General features: G+C 37.2%; 1 protein-coding gene and 1 long non-coding RNA gene across 3 annotated transcripts in view; both read right to left on the bottom strand.

The window, feature by feature from the left end:
- Window positions 1-16,115, bottom strand: part of aff2 (AF4/FMR2 family, member 2) — a 386,660-nt gene that overhangs the window by 222,902 nt on the left and 147,643 nt on the right. The gene's annotated exons all lie outside the window — the stretch shown is intronic.
- LOC137093148 (uncharacterized) lies at window positions 252-3,342 on the bottom strand. 2 transcript variants are annotated; one of them, XR_010908401.1, is made up of 8 exons: window positions 2,910-3,342; window positions 2,714-2,782; window positions 2,562-2,620; window positions 2,125-2,227; window positions 1,615-1,718; window positions 1,412-1,492; window positions 1,199-1,280; window positions 252-313 (listed from the first exon to the last, which is right to left on the bottom strand). It is a non-coding gene; the product is annotated as an uncharacterized lncRNA (long non-coding RNA). The 2 variants fall into 2 exon arrangements; XR_010908400.1 differs by having other exon boundaries at window positions 2,714-3,342.

The raw sequence follows: 16,115 nt of genomic DNA, 5'->3' as shown, positions 1-16,115 counted from the left end.
CTTTTAAAATAAATGATGAAGGCATAATATGCATTTCTTTCATAAGCTATTAAAGCTGCTTATAAGTGTGTAATACTTCAAGTCCTGCATGTCATGTGAATATATGTCCTGTGTCAGTGAAGTTGGTTCAGTACCTTCAACTTTGCAACAGAACAGCAGTACTTGAGTCAACACAACATTCAGCAGATGAAAAAACAGTCGCAGGATATCTGTGGATCAGTTGTGTCCAGTTGCTAACAGTGCAGTTCAGTTGTGGTTTCATATGCACAGCAGGAAAAGCTGTGTAGATCCAACTCTCTGGAATCCTGGTTCCCTAAACAACACAATAGCAGACCAATTACAATTAATACTAGTTGTATTTTATAAATACAGCAATAAACTATTTTGGTTAGAATTGACTGATTTTCAAGTACATTAAAGGCTTACTTCATCTAAGTTACTTCTGTTATTAAATTACTCACCCTCATGTTGTTCTTAACCCGTAAGACTTTTTTTCATCTTTTTTTCCATATTTTTAATAATATCTAAGAAATTTCTGTCCTTTCATTTACAGCCTATTCAGCCTCCACTTCCAAAGCCTAGAAAGGTACAAAGGAAATCATAAGTGATCTATGTGACTCCAGTGGTTTAACCTCATTTTTATGAAACAAGTGCTTTATTTGCTCAAAAAATCTCAACTCCATATATAAAAAATATATATATATATATTTTTTTTTTTTTGCAAACACGGCATTTGCATAGTTTAATGAAAATGTATGTTAAACCACTGGAGTTGCATGGAGTACTTTAATGATGTACCTTTATATATTTCTGTGGCTTGAAAGTGGAAGTTGCATGGACTGTCTATGATTCAAAATGCGCCGAGGCTTAATGAAGCTGTGTTTTGAAATCTGCCATGCCGTTATTTAGTTTTTTTTACGCACAAAAACTATTCTCGTCACCTTAGAAAATTATTGTAGAGCCACTGTAGTGAGATGGGCTCTGTAACGACATCTTTAGTGCCTTTATGGGTCTTGAGAGAGGAAATTATATAGGTGTCAATGAAGGCCTTTTTGAGCCATCGGATTTCAACACTAATATCTTCATCTGTGTCTGAAGATGAATGGAGGTCTTACGGGTGTCCAACGACATAAGGGTGAGTAAATGATGACAGAATTTTTATTTTTGGGTGAACTAACCCTTAAGAAATCTCACTTACTAGTCATCTGCTGGAATGATTTTTGTTCCCTTCTTCCTGACTTTGTGATGTTGGGGGCAGGTGATTTCCCAATCTGTTGAGTCTAAAATCAAACAGAAAATATATACCTGTCAAATCATGAAAACAATTAGTTTGACTCAATTCTATTAGCCAAATACCAACAAATGTGATGTTTGTGGCCATGATTCTCTCATGTTATATGTTAAATCTTACCATCTCCAGACAGGTTCTAGTCTGTACAGCCTTCAAACACCAAGCCAGGTACCCTTTATTTGCTGCATCATAGAAATTCTCCTAAAAACACAAACAGCAAAAACAATACATTTAAACATGAAGGCATATCCAAACGTTAACCAAAAGTTAGTGATAATTAGCCTACATTTTGCATAAATATTTAGTCTGAAAGAATGACTTACCCATTCTAAAAGTATTGGTCCTCCAATAATAGTGACACTTTCAAGGGTATTGGTCTGCAGTTTGTGGAGTTGTTCTTCTGTTTTTCAGTCATATGGTAGGTGTGCTGGCAACGAGCAAAATATAGTTTGAGGATGAAGAAATACTTTAAACAGTCTTAAAGTATACACGTTTCATTAGTTTTAAACACAGACTCTAGTGTATCTATCATCATAAAAGTGCATCTATCATCATAAAAGTGCATCTATCATCATAAAAGTGCATCTATCCATCATAAAAGTGCATCTATCATCATAAAAGTGCATCACCACAGACATTGACATTGATCTTTTTCTTTCTCACACTGTTGATCTCTAGTGTATAAGATCCAGCATCCATGGAGGGATGCATGCACTTTTTGCCTTAGTTGTCCTTTATTGTAAATAAATATTATTGATCAATATCTGTGCTTAAAGATATTTACCAATAATCTGCCAAGAAAAGCACTACAGTTTTCTATACCTTAAACATACCTTTTTGCTGCAGAACAGAAAGCATGGTCATCTGTCAGCCTCGGTTTCAGTCCAGGGGGGTGGTCAAAAATCAATGTTGATGCAGCTGATGAACATGATGCTTCTTAAGACAGAGACAGGTCAAAAGCAAATTAGGTCAACATTTTTAGAAGTTCATAAAACAATCCTGCCTAAAACTTTGTCACTTGATTTCGCAAAAAAATAGCTTTCCTTTGTTAGTAATATGAGTCTTTGAATCTGGAATTATTCTACCCAATAAAAATCATACACAAAGATTAAGTAGTGCAACAAGATTACAGTTCGGTGAATGAACTATAACGGGGAAGAGAAAGCATGTTAGAAACCCCCGTTTGATGCTGCTTCACCAGTGAGGCCAGTGATTTTTCCAAGACATAAATACATAATTATACAGATTATTATATGTGTAGAACACTTACTTTAGGTGTTTTCTCTGTTAAAAGCACACTCCGTGTCTCAACTGCGTCACAAGCCTAGTCTGTAAGAAAGGTTTAGGCGCGTTTTAAAAGCGTTAGATATCGTTAAACGACGTCATTAAAAAAACACGGTGCAAATTAGGCTAAACACTTACTTTCGTCGTTTCCCTCATAACGTGCAAGCGGCGTGCACCCGCCTCCTCGTCGTCAGTTCCATGTCACCACTCTCACGAGTCAAAGAAAATGCCGCATGTGAGAAAGGTTGTTTCGTTTAAGCGTGCAGAGCATTTAAATATCGCGTTAAATAAACATTTTATAAAATACATATTGTAAATGAGCTAAAACACTTACTTACGGCGTTTCCCTGTGAAAAAGCACCCGCCTGGTCTGCTCCGTCCGAATCACGTCAACGAAAATGCCTCTATGAGAGCTGTTTAACCGTGCACAGCACATAACTAGTTATAAAACAATATAATGCTATAAAATGGATACGTAAATGAGATGGAACCATAGGATGAAACACGCAATATCAGCGTTTCCCCTCCTTGATGTTACGCATCGCGAGGCAAAGAAAATGGCGTCTGTGAGAAAAAATTCGAGCTTGTTCGGCTGCCGAAATGTCCCGGATGTGACTTTACTCTCTGTCAGTGTTATTGATATTTAACTCTGAATATGTTCACCAGCCAGAGAGTGCGGTTTACACTAGCAGTGTTAATTCAACACCAGAAAATTAACTCTTTACTCTAAGAGTCCTTAACACCAAGATTTTGACACTGGAGATTTTGCTGTGTGATTACGTTACTGTTTATCATCTGTCCGTCATCGTCTAAAGCCCGCCCTGATGATTTCATTGGTCCGAACAGTTTCTGTTCAGGCATAATTACTCCTCTATTGATCAAGTCCAGACCGAACTGCCCGAGCTCAAATGTTGTGGGCGGGGCTGAGTTCGGCTGGCATCCAGGCTAGACATAACCGACTGTGTTTATGTAAACCTTGTGTGTATTTGACAGTATTAGCGCAGAAAGATGACTACTTCGTCCAGCAATCACGTGTTTGAGAGGATTTCAGAGCGTGCACTCTGAAAAGCGTATGTTAAAACCAACCGTGCATAATAAACTTTCGTGATTGTGAAAAAGTACAGTGTTCTGTGAGTATAACTCTACCACTAACGTGTGATTTGAATGCATGTTGCATTGTTCAGTATATTGGAATGGAGGCAAATTATAGAATTTGTAGAAAAATAATTAAATGCAAAACCGAAAAAAAAAGAAAAAAAAATGCAATTCACAAGCGCGTATTGAACCGTGAAAGCTGAACCGAATGGCTCAAAATTATATTGAGAGTTGTGGCATCCCAAATATAACATTTTGCTGAAAATAAATAAATAAATAAATCATTTATTTTTTAAATATAACATTTTCAGTAAATGCTGACATACAGGAAAGGAAAACTTCTTCGGACAAACTGATTTTAATCAATTAAAAAAGTTCTAATTAAAAAAATACAGTTAAATCCCCGTTTCGTCTTTGTTCCCACGCTCTGACTGCAGAGCGAGCATCTAACATAGTTCAGGGAGAGAAATGTGTAAATGCTGGAGATGGCAGGAGCCATTTTTCAAACGTACACCGCGGAGCCCTCCCCCTTATTGCCGTAGGTGACAGCGCTGTGATTGGGCGCACAAACTGTCCAACAGCATATGCCTGTCATGACATTTCCACGGCGACCCGGGCTCCACTGATGGGCAAAGGCTGGTGGGAAAAAAAGACAGCTCTGTGCATACTGTGACACAACCCCCTCCCGACTCTCCTCTCTCTGTGCTGAATCCATTAGGAACCCCTTTCCCACATCTCTTTTCTGCTCTTCTTTGTCTACTCAGGCACATAAAATGGCCACCAACATTACAGCCAGGCCAATAACACGCTTTTGATGAATTCAGTGCTATTCACTGGGGACATATTTGGCATGCTGGCAAGATTATCTCTTTTGTTTGTCTTCTTTATTTATTTTGTTGGTACAACATAACATTGCCCTCTTATGAGAATTTATGCAAATGCAGTGAGCCGGCTACGACCGTAATTATGTTCTGATTTATACAGCAGTCGCTGACCATTTTACCATTAGAGGTTGCGGCTGCATTCGTTTTATATTCGTCTCTTAGTTCACAAGAAACTTTTTTTCATTCTTTTTAATGACATGATTGACTAAACGAGATAATGAGGTCAATGCATTGTGCAGCAGCACTCCTGATTGCACAAACTGCCACATCTAAAAAGCAACGCACATTCACAAAGGGACACTAAAGCGTGCCACTGACTACACTAAGCCATTAAAAGATCATGTACAAAAGCAGATTTCATTTTTCAATTAGAATTACACTGCAGACGAGACATGATAAAGAGATTAAAGGCAATATTTAGACTGAAAGAAAAAAAATAGCTTCTTGTTTTACAATAAAACGTGTCGTCCTTCAAATGCCCCTATTAGGCTTTTTTAACGTTACCTTTCGTGCAGTGTGTATTAAAGTTGTTTGTGAATGTAAAACGTCTGCAAAGTTTTAAAGATCAAAGTGCACGACAAATAAAGTTGTCTCCTTAAAGAAAGAATTGATTCTCAACTGCGAAAAATGTCATCAGTAATTCAGTTTTATTTCCATGACATACCTGCATACCAATTTAACACATTTCCATAATACCAGCCTATGGTCTTCAATGGCTGCCTGCAAACAATGACCCTCAAATGGGGTATCTGACGCCTGGAAGAGTTTAGTTTGTTTTGTTGACATGTAGAGAAGTAGCCTGGATGCCAGCCGAACTTAGCCCCGCCCACAATTTTTTTTAGGTCGGGCAGTTCGGTCTAATCGTGCACGTCATCAAAGGAGCTTGGATTATATTTGTTCTAATCCTAAACGGAGAGCTTGTTTGTATCTGCATTCACCTTCACAATTTCTCTCAGAAATGATGATCATGTTGGGTAAGTACTCTGTGTATCATTATATTCTTTTATTTTTTTTACAACACTGGCAAAGATCGTGTATTCCAGCCTGATTTCAGAGCGTGTGCAGACAGGGTTGCCAAGTTTTTACAACAAAACCCGCCAACTACTAGCCCTAAACAATAGCTTCTCGGGGGGTTCTCCGGAAGAAAAAAAAAAGGTGTTTGGGGGGTAAAATGTGTGTTATTTTGGCAAGGTTGCCTGCTAAAATTCGCACTCATGGGTCTATATATCCCATAATAATCGCTTCAACCCGCGGACATAGAAAACAATCGGCAACACAGTGCAGTTGAACTATGTTGACGTCGCTTCGTTGCTCTGATTGGTTGTAGGTCTGTCCAATCGAGGTCTTTCCTGGTTCGGTTGAAACACGCCCCATAATCACAGCCCAATGGAGCAGTTTCAGACTCATTCTGACTAGAATTGAGTATGACCACGTCAGGCTAGTAGAGAAGACATGGTTTTTTAAAACTTCCAAAGAATGAGGACTAGGCCTTAACTGATCCGGTGTATCAAGTGCTGAGGAAGACACAGGGCCATCTGACCAATCAGAACGGGGTAGAACAATCACAACAGACTGGATCATCTGACCAATCAGAGCAGAGTAGACCAATCACAACAGACTGGACCATCTGACCAATCAGAGCAGAGTAGACCAATCACAACAGACTGGACCATCTGACCAATCAGAGCAGAGTGGACCAATCACATCAGAGTGGATCATCTGACCAATCAGAGCAGAGTAGACTCACGAAAAAGGAGGAGTTTAGTGAGGCTGAGTCTTCAATCAAGCTGTTTTCCGGCTTTTGAGAAATGAGGTGATGTGCAATGTATAAAAGAAAATTAAAGTGTTTTTTGACCTTGGATGCAATGCCTGCTGGAGGAAACATCCAAAACAAAATGAGGAACCATGAAAATAGCATAATATGAGCACCTTGCACCCTTATTATGCTAATATATATATAGTATTGCTTATGCTTAAGACAATAAAAATTGTTCATTCAACATATATAGTATGTACGTGTCACAGTGTTGTGGCGGTAGTAAGCGCACCGCAGGAGGTGAGGGTTCAATTCAGACTTTACTTCAAAAAGAACAAACACTGTTCACTACATACAGGTGTACAAACAACAACAATAACCGACGGGAACTGAACAGAACAGGGAGTATAAATACACAGGGGGAATGAGGGAACTGATAAGACACAGGTGGAGATGGCAAACTAATCAGAGACAAACCAGCACAGGCCAAGACAAAACAGAACATAATTGTGCGAGTAAGTAAATATATTTGTTTTGCTGGTTCATTTAGTTAGTTCTCTTTTGTTTCTGTACGTGTTCCTGATGTCTTCGAATGATCAAAAATTAAGTCCACACACTTCAAGTTTCTGTAACGGTGTATGCAGGCAGACACACAAAGATCCCTGCAAAATCTCTAACACATTTTAACTTATATTTGAATAGAGGGTTAAGGCAATGCAAGTTTATTTGTATAGCACATTTCATACCCAATGGCAATTCAAAGTGCTTTACATAGAAATTAAATAAAACAGTGGTAACAAATGCATGAGAAAAAAGAATACCATGTGGACGAATAAAAAATTAAAAACAAGCATAGTTAAAACAGTTGTAAAGATAATAATAATAAAATACAAATAATAATAAAAAAATGAAATAAAATAAAATGGTCAGATCCACAATAATGGTCCGATATAAAAAATAAAACATTCTTCAGTTCATAGCCAACATACATGTGCCATCTTTACACCTCTCCTTCATTTCTTTCTCAAACACGTTCATAACATCCATTTTAATCACTATTCCCTGATTTTTACTCTTGTTAAACCCATTCTCACTCATCATACCCTCCACAGATTTACACATGCTCAAACCTTATTGTCAAACTTACTATTTCCATCAAACCCAGTTTTCACTCATCCTATTTAACTCAAATGAACATATAGAATAACAATAACCAAAGATAAGAACAAAGGTAAACTAAAACAATTATAAAAAGAATAAAGAGAGAAGAGTTAAGACATTTTTAAAAATCTACATTCTAAAGGAAGAGCTTTAACATTAGATTGGTTTCGCCTCTTGGACTCCAATTAGACATGTTTCTTATGAGCATTTACATTTGACAATTTGTGTTCATAATTAGCTAAATAGTTTAGCAGCAAATTAAAAAGCACAGCTTTAGCATTCAAATTGAAATCACTACAGCTAAATATATGTTTACTATATATATATATATATATATATATATATATATATATATATATATATACACACACACACACACACATAGGGTTAAGTTGACAGAACTATGTAGACAAGTAACTACTATTTTGGACTAAACCAAGAACGCTGCACCATGATATGTTGTCATTAGCAATCAAAAGCACAGCGTAATCACATGGCATTATAATGGACTTCCATATATCTACCTGTGAGCTTGTCACTGGAAGTGATGTAAATGTCTGTGTCATGTTTAACTGCATGAATAATACCATCTGTTCAGCAGGAGCCTGTAATTGTTCCCATATTAAAAATGCTGACCCCTGCTTTCACTCCCCTTCAAATCTTTCCCCCTCTCTAGGGATCACAGGCTCTGTGAGTGTGTGTGTGTGTGTGTGTGTGTGTGTGTGTGTGTGTGTGTGTGTGTGTGTGTGTGTGTGTGTCATTCTCTCGCTCTGACGGACACAGTGGGCTAATGAAACTCTAGGATGTATGCTCTGCGGCTCAGAGGGATTATCGCTTCTCCATCAGTCGTATCACCTAACACACACTGGGCACACGCCACACTGTCAAGAGTGTGTATGTGTGTGAAAACACAGGCCAATTGTCATGTTCACTGAACACACACTCATACATACTGAAGTATAAACATTCTTATATGGTTTTTCTACCGTTGTGGCTCAGGAGCTGGTACTCAGCCAGGGAATCTTCAAATCTCTCTCAGGATTAGCTTATAAATATTAATTAAGCTTTGCACAAATAATTTAACAAGATCATTTGCTGTTTTGATAAATAAAGTGTCTATATGTCATATTGATTTGGAGGGCAAAACAAACATTCACTGCCATTATAAAGCCTGGAAGAGCCAGGACTTTTTAATATAACTCAGATTTTATTCGTCTGAAAGAAGAATGTCATGTACACGGAGGATTGCTTAAGGGTTAATTTTCATTTTAGGGTGAACTATCCCTTTAATGCTATAGAAAAGCAATACAAGTTTTTCAGGAAGAGTGTTTTCAGCTTGTTTATTTTCATATAAAATATTGTGGTAACACTTTAGAATAACGGCCATTTGTTAACATTAGTTAATGTATTAACTAACATGAACAGAGAACATGAGCAGTACATGTGTTACTAGTTAATCTTTGTTAACATTAGTTAATACAATACAGCTGTTCATGGTTTGTTCATGTTAGTTTAGTGCATTAACTAATGTTAACACAATTTTAATAATGTATTAGTTGAAATTAACATTAACCAAGATACGTAAATGCGTTATAAGTGCAGTTCATTATTAGTTCCTGTTAAAGGGTTGGTAAAACACGATTTCATTTCTCTAACTTTATCTAGTGTGTAATGTTGCTCTTTGAGCATAAACAACATCTGCAAAGTTGCAGTGTTGAAAGTTTAAAGAAAAGGGAGATATTTGCTTTTAAAGAAATCAATTTCTCAGGACTACAGCAAACGGCCGGTTGGGAACTACAGCCTTTTCCTACAGGGTTGGTGACATCACTAACCCCAATATTTACATAAACCCCTCCTCCGAGAATATTAAATGGGGGGCGAGGCCATTTTTTTTATTGCTGTGGAGAAGAGTTGTTGTGGTACAGATAGTAGGCTGGACTGAAGTGTTTTTGCGGCAATGCCGACGAAACACTGTTATTTTCCTCCGAAATGCAGGTCCACTTTGTTCAGCCTTTCTAGGGACGGGGAAGTAAGGGTTCAATGGTTAAAATGAATTTTTAACTTAGTCCCTCGTGATTATTACCCAAATCTCGCTCTCTGTGCTGCACATTTTACAGAGGATAGCTTCCACAATTCTGAGGCCATTACGTATTTTTGAGGGACCAAAGGATGAACAGAGCAGTGTACAATAAAGATAAAATATCTGAAAAATTATATATATATATATATATATATATATATATATATATATATATATATATATATATAAACTATAATGTTTGCCATTAAGTGTAGCAAAAGCATATTTGTGATATTTGAGGCTCGATGTGTTGCGGTGATACGCTAATTCCTTGTTGTATAGCTTGCACCCAACCATGCTCTTGTCGACGCTTCCATCCTTTTGTTTTTTTTAAAACAAAATTTCCCATCCACAGGGCCAAGCAAAGCGGTCTCATCAGCTGCTTCTTTGTTCATGTTCACACTGGTTTGTTGTTGTCGTGACGTGACTCGTGAACACTAGTTGGTGTTCCAGTATAATCGGTCCGTCAACTCATTCATTGAAAAACGTTCCGCGGTGCAAAAATAAGTGTGGTTAAAATTAGGTTATTTATTTTTTGTGTAATTAATCTTAATTAACGCGTTAAAGTCCCGGCCCTAATATATTATATATATATTAGGGCCGGGACTTTAACGCGTTAATTAAGATAAATTTATATATATATATATATATATATATATATATATATATATATATATATATATATATATATATATATAAATTGTATATAAATTTATATATATATATATATATATATATATATATATATATATATATATATTTTTTTTTTTTTTTTTTTTTTTTTTTTTTAACGAAGCATGAACACATGGTATAATGCACCCCACAAACACAATCAAGCCTTCAAAAGAATGTTTTACCACCCTTTTAACTAATGACCATTATTCTAAAGTGTTACCAAAATATGGCATACCATCGCTTCAAACAAAGGCAAAAGCAATAAGTAATAATCGCAATTGCAATTTCAAGGGAATAATCGACAATTATGATTACAATTATTATACTTCGTATTATTGTTGCGTTAGTCGTATGCCTAATATGCTGGCAATAGTTCCAGTATTGTTCCTTCCCCCATCACATTCAATTATAAACTACATCACCCCCCACCCCAACATAAAAACAAAACAAAAAAAACAATCCATATTTTGCATTATTGCAAATAGTCAAAACTTTGATGTTACGTCTTACCTCGCACTCTTTCATAGTTAAAAAATTGTTGCACTAGAAATCATATTTGGGCTCTGTGAACAACAAAGCCTGTCTTCCAAACATTTTGATACTGGCGAGGACTTGTTCCCCTTAATATCTATAGCGTTTAAAGCACATCTAGCTTGCTTTGTTACTGGCACAGTGTCGGATCAAAGGGGAGTTAGATAACTCCTCACCCCCACCTCAAATCTCCACCATGACTTTATTGCACTCCGTTTTATCAGCTCCTACTACAACGTCCTGATTTACATCTCCAGCTCCGAATTAGCACATCATTTTACTGTCGTCATCCCTCCCGCCTGCGTCGCGTGTGGAAATCAAAACCCATTTAGCACCCCAAATTACTAACATCTCTGATAATTCAAATCAGCAACCTCCTAAATGTCAATAGTTAGCAGCCTCCGTAATTGTGGCGGAGGAAATGTGCATCAGATACAATCTCAAAGATCAGAATGGAGAACCCACAATAATAATTAATTGCCTTCCCCTCCGTGCCGCCCCGCTACAAGCCAGAGAATAAAGCGTAATTGACTGAGAGCGGCGAACTGCTTTCCCGCACGTCTGTCAGCGGCGCTCTTTGAGCATCTCTCGTCTTAAGGACCTGGAGGTCCTCGTTTTTTTCATCATCTTCTTTTCTTTCTGGCAGTAACTGACACCATCTGTATCTGTCAGAGTGGGTGTAAACCAGAGCTCAGCCCCGGTGGTGGATGTGGCAGACGGGATAGGGTTGCCGGCCTCACTGATATTAAGTAGCATTGATCTGCTTGGATAAACTCGCCAGGGTTCAGTGAGGTGCTGGCCGCAGCCGGCCCTCAGGGTCAAGCGTCACCTCATCAACCGCTAAGTCACCTTCCCGCTGTACGATGTCTTCTCTTGTTTCGGCTGCCGCGTGGCCTTTTCCCTCCATCAATATTACAGCACAAACCCATCTCCATTTATCGGCAGCACCTGGCTTCACCGTTCACGGTTCAGCTGATGCCAATTGTACTCAAAACAGCACATCCAATAAAGGAATACGAAGATATAAAGTTTTGCCTATGCAGACGACACTAATTTCTTCAAGGTTCATAGCTTGCCAACAAGCAAAAACTATTTTTTTACAACATTGCATTTGGGTTGCAATTAGGATATGTTGAAGTAAAACCTTAAAACCTTTGTTTTTTGGGGGGGATTTGTGCTTAAAGTGTAATAATATTTTTGGCAATATGAAAACATTTATTGCATAAAACAACCCCACATTAAAGGGATAGTTCACATAAAAATGTAAATTTCATCATCATGTTGTTCAAAACCTATACGACTCCTGGAGCACAAAATAAGATATTTTGAAGAATGTAGGGGGGAAAAATCTTCTTTTATGTTCCACAGAAGAAAGAAAATGATACATGTTTGGAATGACATGAGGGTGAGGAGATAATGATGAAATCTTCATTTTTGGGCAAACTATTCCTTTATAGCTCATTTCCACTGGTTCTGTACAGTACAGTACGGTTCTGGACTGTAAACCCTGATCCAGCTTGCGTTTCCAGCAACACTGCTTCTCAGTACGTAGCTGTTGTCACAAGAAGAAGACTTGAGCCAACGCTCCAGGTTGCTTGGAAAAACACATTACAATTTGGTCTGTAAACTACATGTGTTTACAGTATTTTATTTTTATATTTCACCCAAAAAAATAATATTTCACCCCAAAATTTTAATTATCCCATAATTTACTCCCCCTTTAAGCCATCCTAGGTGTATATGACATTCTTCTTTCAGATGAATAAAATTGTTGAGTTAACAAAACATGAGTTATATAAAAAAATGTCCTTTCTAATCCAAGCATTATAAGGGCAGTGAATGGGCAGCCCAAAATTTGAACTCCCAAAAAGTTCATTAATCCATTATAACAGTACTCCACACTGCTCTGGGGGTAAATAAAGGCCTTCTGAAGTGAATCAATGGGCTTGTGTAAGAAACATATCCATATTTAACAGGGGTGGTAAGTAATCAAGTAAAAATACTTTGATACTTTACTTAAGTATTTTTTTCGGGGATCTGTACTTTACTTGAGTATATTTTATTTGCATCTACTTTTACTCTTACTCCACTACAATATTAAAGGCAAAGTTTACTTTTTACTCCAATACATTTCCCCATGCCCGCTCCAAGTATTAAGTATTTATTACACTTGATTTCCAAACCGGTCTGGTCGGTCATGGATGATCCAGTCGGGTATAGACTTGGAAAAGCTGACAAGTCAGGTTTGCCACACTAACGTTAGCTCAGTGTTTCCCCAACTTTTTTATTTTGCGGCACACTATTTACTATGAAAACATCGGTAACACTTTACAATACAGGTGCACTATTATAATTCATGCCTAACTAATGCACAGATAATCATGAGTTAATGTATTACTAATGAAGAACTAAACCATTTATTAATGATTACTGCATCAGCAACTAATGAACATTCTCTCTATAATTAATAGATTAAGTAATATATGAATTGCTATTAATTAAATATGACATCATTAATTCCCTAATAACACATTACATGAACTAATAATGTAAATTGATGTATTCAAAGCCATGCATTCCGACTCTCAGTTGTGTTTAATTCATCATTAATCATAACAATTGGCAAAATTATATTATGACTTTACTTGTTGAGGCACATGACTATTAACTAATTGTTACGTAATATGTCATTTTGGTTATGGCTTTTGAATTAATTTTGAATTAGTTAATAGTATCTTGCTCCTCATCTGTTTTATGGAGCTAATGTTATGGAACATGTCTATGTTAAGTTTAACCCCTATACTGCGTTAAGGTGCTTCATTGTCTCCTATTAATTGCAAATCTAACAAATTCTTAATTGCAGTATCTAATCTTATCATTTGTTCAATTAATGCATTGCATATCAGTCCCAAAAGATTTTATCTGCTTAATTATTGATATTTACAGTTAATTTGAATATTTACTTTTTACTTTCGGTACTTGAGTACAGTTTAAATCTGATACTTTTGTACTTTTACTCAAGTGATGTTTGAATGGAGGACTTTCTACTTTTACTGGAGTATTTTTTTATTTAGGTATATATACTTTCACTCGAGTATAACTTTTGAGTACTTTTACCACCTCTGATATTTAAAACGTTATAAAGTAAAATATCTAGCTTCCAGCAGACCGCCTTCCATATTCAGCCTATGCAGAAAGCATTACGCCTCTCGCCGATCAAATCACTTATGTCCGACGTCATCATCGCAGCACCAGTTACAATTTTTTAAGTTGAATGTGGAAGATGGTTCGCCAGAAGCGAGATATTTTACATTTTACCATATTGTTAAATATTGATGTTTTTTTACAAAAACTAGGCATCCTGCGATAGTCGGTGTTGCCCGTGTTACCGGTGTTCAGGCGTGGATTACTTTTATAATGGATGGATACACTTTTTTGGGCTTCAAATTTTGGCCTGCCATTCACTTCCATTATAATGCTTGGATTAGAAAGGACATTTATTAATATAACTCTGATTGTACTCGTCTGAAAGAAGAGGAGGGTAATTTTCATTTTTGGGTGAACTATAACTATTAAAGGGTGATGAACTGAGAAACAACTTTCCTTGAGCTTTCGATAAATAAAAGGTAATGAAAATATAAGAATATTCTGTAAGTTTCAGAGCTGAAAACGTCCTTGTTAGTTAAAGAAAAGCTTTTATAGACACCAGGTCCAACAAACGACAGGTTGGGGATCTATGCCGTCAAAGGGAGGCAAGCACTCAACGCCTACTTCATCACTGCCCATTTATGTCCGCCCAACAATTTGCACACGTAATATAGGCCTAGTGTTCAACCATTGAGCTACAAAGCAATAAACATGCCGTTGAGGATTAGAAAATATAGTGCAGTGACTGGGTTCAACAGTAATGCAACACGTAAGTAACTGTGTTCATTCTAAAGCCTGATCTGAAATGTAATGATTCATGTACAGTCAGATGCTCTTTGTCTTTGTGTCAGTAAATCAAACCAGTTGCTAAACATCAACTTGTATTGTTTCTCTTAGTAGGATGAAAATAATCTGTTATTTAACTGTGATTCAATTCTATCAAGAAAGCACCCTTTGCAATCGTTTGAGCAGCACACACTGAAGCTGTCAATCAAACAGTGAGAGTTTATCAGTGACTCCCATTTTATTCAACAAATCTCTTAACTATATCACGTTTGCTCTGTTAGTGAAGATGACAACATTCGTTGGTGCACAGAAACTGAGTTGCAATGGAGATATCCTGCTTCCATGCACTCAGCATGTGTGTGATCGGCTACAATGGTCATCACTCATCACCTTTCATGCTAGGAACTGAATATACCATATCTAAATATAATACCATAGATCTAAATGTAATGCAACAATTTCCACAATTAGTTAACCATGAGAGCTGTACCTGTAAAAATGAGCTAAAAAGGGAGTAATACTATTTTAAATGCAAAGATGTTAGCCAATCACAGCAGTGGGTGTTTACCCTGAAGTCTCAAACCAGACACGCCCCTTCAAACGGAGCGTCCAGAGCAAAAGGCTAAAATCAGGTAGGAAAAATGCCTTTTATTTATAAATGATGACTATTTTTAATGTAAAAAGCATTCTAACATTATAAGTGCATCCCAGGAAACATCACTAAGAAAATAAAATAAAATAAAAAGTTAATGACCCCTTTAAAAGATAGACTAACAAACAGCTTTAAATCCTGGGTCCTATGAATTAAGGACATCTCTCTCTCTCTCTCTCTCTCTCTCTCTCTCTCTCTCTCTCTCTCTCTCTCTCTCTCTCTCTCTCTCTCTCTCTCTCTCTCTCTCTCTCTCTCTTTCTCTTCTCTCTCTCTCTCTCTCTCTCTCTCTCTCTCTCTCTCTCTCTCTCTCTCTCTCTCTCTCTCTCTCTCTCTCTCTCTCTCTCTCTCTCTCTCTCTCTCTCTCTTTAATGGCCCACTGAAGAGCTTTGGAACGCACCACATTATTCAATGTGTTGACATTTCCGCTGAAACGGCTCCAGCTGTTACCAGCTCCTCCCCTTTTTTGAACCAGCCAATAGCGTTTCGTTAATATACAGTTTGACTAGAGAGGACCTTTCTATTTGGTAAAGTCGATTTCCTCTTACACTGTTTACCATCATAATCTCCATATCGCGTTGAAATGCAGCATTCTGTGCAGAATTCAAATGGGTCGATATGTTTTGTTGTCTGCGCGGACTCGCGCATATGATCCGCACTACGCTCTCGTGTCTGTAGTGTAAATTTAGACCAGAGCCGTTGGTGTGTGTGTGCTGCTGCAGTGCGTGAAACTAACGTGAAAACAGACTTCATTCGCCTCAAATGAAAGCATATTT

This window comes from Pseudorasbora parva, chromosome 11, assembly GCF_024679245.1.
Source record: "Pseudorasbora parva isolate DD20220531a chromosome 11, ASM2467924v1, whole genome shotgun sequence".
NCBI classification, from domain to species: domain Eukaryota; kingdom Metazoa; phylum Chordata; class Actinopteri; order Cypriniformes; family Gobionidae; genus Pseudorasbora; species Pseudorasbora parva.
The sequence above is the reverse complement of the archived record's forward strand: the minus strand, read 5'-3'. Positions and strand labels throughout refer to the sequence as shown.